Source organism: Melanotaenia boesemani, chromosome 10 (genome assembly GCF_017639745.1).
Source record: "Melanotaenia boesemani isolate fMelBoe1 chromosome 10, fMelBoe1.pri, whole genome shotgun sequence".
Classification (NCBI taxonomy): domain Eukaryota; kingdom Metazoa; phylum Chordata; class Actinopteri; order Atheriniformes; family Melanotaeniidae; genus Melanotaenia; species Melanotaenia boesemani.
Genome location: NC_055691.1, coordinates 7,483,360 through 7,489,367, shown reverse-complemented (window position 1 = coordinate 7,489,367; position 6,008 = coordinate 7,483,360).

Genomic DNA, 6,008 nt, shown 5'->3' with positions numbered 1-6,008 from the left:
ACTTCTTTACATTAATAATCTGGATTACCAGGTGAAAATATTTGCAACAAGTTCAAAATAGTCCATAGAAAGGTAAATTGGTTATTTTGAAGTGTAGTATTTGGTACTACATTTGGTAGTAGGGAGATCAATGGCTTCTCCCCAAGTTAATTCTGGTTAATTGTCTGGTGGTGGTAGACTGACCTCAATGACTTCACCAACCAACTCCACGTTGCTGCTCACAGTTCTCGTTTATTTTTAGCTGAACTAAATTGATGGGTTGTCGTTTATTGAACCGTATAGCATTCACTTGGGGAAAAATAAAGTTCTGTTTTTCTAAACTAAAAAAAAAAAAATAAAAAAATGCTACTGTGTTTGTACGAGACACAATGTGCTCTGCTCGTCTGCATTACTAATACATTATTATTAAACTTAGGATCTTAATAAATTCAACTTGTCTCAGTATGAACACTGTAAACTAGAAGGTATGTTTGAAAAGATCTGAGCCATACCAGTAGTAACATTTTCAATGTCTTAGCCGCATAGCGAAAATTTGCGGCATTGATTGAGTGTAGCTGCCAAAACTCAGCCACATGACCGCTACATGTGGTCCACAAGGAAATTCACATAAGAAAGGCTTCCCTTATTAGGACTTACAAAGCCATCAAATGAAGTAACTTCTGGCCCACAAAATAGTTGCCATCATCCACGTCAAGGCTAACAGCTAACATCTGGACCACATGTGGCCCACAGAAGACTTGCCATACACCAAGCCAAGCAAGCAACTGACATCTGGTTTACAACTAGCCCGCAGAACACTTTCCAGTGCCGCAACTGAGCCATAAGTACCAAAAGTAGCCCCGATTCGGCCCAAATATGTCTGCTATCTGTGTACTTTATTGTTATCTGTAAGATTAGATTAATTTGGTTATTACAGGGGTATGAAAGGTGTAACAAAAAAATGAGAACTGTGGACAGATGTAAAACTGGGAGTTAACAGATTTTATTTTGGCAAGTGGAAATGAGGAACCATACAAAAAAAGCAAAGGTGGTGAATCGCTGCTTTAACCAAAACACAATATTACAACTATTTTCTAAATTCAACTCAAAACAAGCCAGTAAAAAGCAAAACCAAGAATAACCAAAGGGTGAACGAAACACTGACCTACGAAATCTACAATAAAATGTGAAGCAGCTACAATATTTAAAATTTAATCAAAAATACTAGATACACAACTACAAACCTAAACTAGCCCAACACTTAACAATCTAACAAAATATAACTAAAGCCGAAGCCAAAAGGGCTTTAAGTCTTACCAAAAAAAGAAAACAAGACTATTAGTCAGTAAACCAAAACATAAACACAAAGCCAAACAGTTTTAACACTGTTGGAGGAAAAACACTAATCGTACTAGACAAACTACCAAATCCAAAGTCCATGATCACAACCACCATCACTCAGCAAGCCAAGGGCAGACTGTCTGGGGGAAGCCCACAGCTGCAGCTGGCTTTTATTTCCTCAAAGTGTGGCTGCAATGTTGATGATTGGCCAGGCAATTAACCAATCAGCTGGTAGAAGGCAAAGGTGTGGTGAATAAAGCCAATCCTCAGCAGGCAGGAAGCGAGGTGTATTGAGCATTGCTAATCTCCAGTGGGTGATGGCACACAGGCATTTACATGCAAAACGAGAGTAATTAGGCACAATGACAGGCAGCCGTAACAGTTAATAAATTTGACAAACTAATTACAATCCCATCTACATATCTTAGAGCAGTGGTATTCAAACTGGGGGTTGGGATCCCCATGGGGGTCACGAGATTATTTCAATGGGTTGCCAGATAAATGGAAAAAATATACAGTCTACATTTATCAAATAAATTTGGATTTATTTTTTTATTTTTACCAGGACTGTCAAAATTAAACCATTAATGAAGAGGTAAATTCTGGAAATTAGCACCTTAATTTTTTAAACACATTAATGAATAACAGCAAAGTTAGTTGACATCACTGTGATAGATGCTGATTTGGGGCATGTAGGTGCCTTGTCACAGCAGTGAACCACCAAGAAACACTTTATCCTCCTTATTAATGACGACTCTGACAATTTTCCAGTCTTAAATTTAGAGGATATCTGCAAGCTGGTCCATCTGATACATCACACAATTAATTACTAAGTTGTCGCGTGAGGGTAGGACGTCATGAACACCAACGAATGTTATCTTGGGGGTTGTGGCTCAAAAAGAACCACAGGGTTAGAGACAAAGTACCTGGCCAGCACCACCCCTCTAGCTTCACCTCGGTTTCTGATTTGTTTTGACGGCACATTGACATTTATTATTTACACTCCAGGACCTGTTGTTGCCCAGCAACATCCCGAGGCTGAGAAACTGCATGTAACCGCTATTTTCCTGTGACTCTGCATCACTTTACAGCCACATTTCGCTTTACACACCGCGTCCCATACCAGCAACTGGATATCAACAATGGCCATTGTGAACGCACACCATGGCCGATTAATCAAAGAATTTCAAGGGGACATTACTGGAGGAAAAGAGCAAGAGAAAGTAACAGAGCAGAAGAAAAGACAAGAGTCAACATCAGACCTTTACTTGCTGGACAGATCTCAGAGAAGAGACAGGATGCAAGATGGATGCTGAATTAGCCATTGTTAAGAGGTGCAACAGAGTGAAAATCTGTCAATGTTGTCCTTGGTTGTTGGTTGTCCTTGTGGCAGAATACTTCAGAAACATGTGTAGCCAGGTGGTAAATTATTAATATAATATTTCACCTGGGCACAGGATGTGCCCCATAGAGGTCTTTATAAATGGCTATAGTGTTGTTTATTTTATTGTGCAATGTTTGTGGTTTGTGATTTGTTTTCTGCTTTAGTTTTTTATTTTTTTGTTTATCTTTGCATAGAGATATATATAGATAAACATATAGATATAGAGATATTCTAAAAATGTTCTAAATAGTGTAAATAGATGTCCTGCGATGCAGCCATTAGATGGCAGTGTCACAGGAACTTATATCTTTCTGCCAACACTTGGCCAGGGGCATTTTGGGTCTTCTTCCTGTTTGACATCTGACTTGGCTAGAGACACGGGGAGTGCTATTTAAGAGTCCATCCTATGGTAAAATAGAGACTAATCTCTGGGAGAAGAGAGCCTGCATGTGTTGCAGGGCAGAGACTGCCATCTTCCTTTATAAAAAATGAACAAGAACCTCGGTGCCTGTAACTTCCAGTGTCTGATTGGTGTGTTGAAAAGAACTGCTGTGACATAGCCCACTGCCACATTTTCTTGAGTTTAATTTTTATTGCTTTTAATTGTTTTGCCATCTTTGTACAGTGTTGACTTTGTCATTGGTATTAAACTGCTGTAAAAGAACCCCAGTAATTGTGTCCTGTGAGGTAACTCATTTCTCAGGCTACATATGTAAACAAACATGAATTCTCCCATGGTGCAGCTTTAATTTTACTCGTCCGGGACTGATAAAAGTCCCATGAACTCCCAAGGAACATTCTTATCCACACACAACTCCTGGGAGACAGAGAAAAGAAAAGGCCAGAGGTAGCTATATGCATGAGACAACAAGCTTTCCTATACTTGTGACCTAATCATGCGAAAGTGATGGGCAAAACGCACCCTCACACACACACATACACATACGTGCTACACACAATCCACAAATCAATAAACGAATTAACTCCAGACCCTGTGTGCTTATTTACCATTTAAAATAGAATAAAATATGCTTACCAATTAAATTTTATCATAGCAGTCATCTCTGCAAATCAGTATACAAATAATGAGGTAACGACGGTTCATTGTTCCACCAGGTAAAAACAAATAAGGGAATTTAAACTGGACTCAGATGTTGTATTGCTCTCTGACTTAATTCATGTTTAGTTTTACTCAATCCTGCCTTTCGCTTTTGAAACAGAAGCCCCAACAAGGATGACACATTTCTGGGTTGTAAAATTTACGTTTATATATATTTCAGTAAAACTCTGATTCATTTTACTCTGTATTTAAGTGAATCTCCCACATTAACACATCTGCTACTCAGATATGTAACCAAGGCTTGTTTCCCTGCAAGATGTGTTTTTCTATTAATTTTTAAAGAGTTTAACAGTCATAAAATGGATGTTAAGTCGCTTTTAGTTTAGGCGTGGGTGTCAAGGGTTGGTTGTCCTTGTGGCAGAATACAACAGAAACATGTAAACAAACATGAATTCTGCCACGGTGCACTTCACCTTTCAGAGCCCTCTGACCACAGTTAAATGGTATAAATGATGTTAAGCTGCAAGAAAAAAAAAGGAAGGAAGGAAAAAAACCAATAAATACCAAATGAGTTCAGGAAAAGGAAAGGCTGCCATTTCCATGTAGGCTGGTCAGGAGGAGGCATGTCAACTAGTCACAAACACAGTGAGTGTTTGTCAAGTTGTTCAAGTTTTCAGTTGCAGCATGGTTTTCCAACTTGCATTTCAGTAGGATGTCCGGTTTCTGAGGAAGCTGAAGAATACTCTGCTGCAATTCGTAATTACAGGGCTGTGTTTTCCTTAATCGGTTTGTAATATTTAAACATTGCTGAAAGGTCAGCCATGTTTGTAGGGTCACCACTTAGCCTCTCTGTCAGCCAAATACTGACTTTATGGCATCGCAGTGAAGATGCAACAGTTGTTTTGTAACTATTTTCAGAAAATGCTGTGACTTGTTCTTCTTCTTGGAAGTCTTTTTTAATATCCAGCCCTCTTATTTATTATCAGTTCCTGAATCACCAGTGAAAAATTAGTAGAAAATAGAGGGGAGAGGTTAAAGATGTCACACAAACAGCAAATAGAGTTTTCTTTTTATAGAAATAAAAGAAAGTTCAGGAAAAGAGTCACCATATGATTTTTTTTTTTTTAATTTAATCAATTTAAAATTAATTTTAACTGTGAAACTATCTTTTTCAGCTGTGGATCAGTGTAGCCATCACAGGTAGCTACAAACTAGCTGGAAAGGTAAAAGGCATAAAGGAAATTATTGGAAAGGATTAAAGAAGATGAATCAAAAGGAAAAACAAGAAACGGTAAAGGAAAATAAAAACATTGGAGAGAAATCTGAGATGTAGAATTCATATATTCAACTCTGCACAAAGCATCCTCTTTACACATAATAAACAGTATTAAAATGAGATTTTTCTAGCCTTGAAGCTGCCTGAGGGGAGACAGGAAAGGTCTGAAGTGGATGCTGCCGGGTTAAAAACAAACAGTCAACAATGAGCGCCTCATTACTTCACTCCCACATGTGATGCGCTCAGTTTGACTATACAGAGACTCATGCTGGTCATCCCGAGGTCAAAGGTCCGTGCACATGCTGGAGTCAGACAGCAGAGCCTGTGTTTATCCTCCAGGTAAGAGCGGCTTCTTTCCACACTACTGCAGGTGAATCTCGTATCTTTTGCCCTGGAGGCCCCCCACAGACGTCCTCAAAAATGCTGCAAGACCTTTGGCCTTCAGAACTGGGGCAGAACATGCAGCATAGTTGCTATGGTGCACACTAGTCACCATGGCAACCTGCTATAACATTCTCAAGTGGGGGGGGGGGGGGGGGGGGGGGGATTGTAAATATCACAACACCCACTCTTATTGCCCAGACGCTGTAATGCATATTCATAGTCACATGCAAGTCATTAGGGATGTGTTTTATTAGTCTGCCCATCCATCTATCAATCCATCCATCCATCCATCCATCCCTTTTGACTAAATAGTAATTACTCTGAGGCCAGTGGAAGGATGCAGCCCCCGCCTGCTCTCAGCTAGATTGTAATGGCTTCATAAGCACTGCTGATTGAATTGATTGCCACAGTTGGAGTCTGGCAGAGACATACAATGGGTTGGAATATGCACATTAATCAGCTCACACGAATGGGCTGCAGGTTCTCAGTTTATTTCAGCCACAGGTGTAAATGTATACAATACAAATCATAAACAAGTCACAGCAGAAGACAGACATAATATAACTTTCACCCCCCTTGTGCAG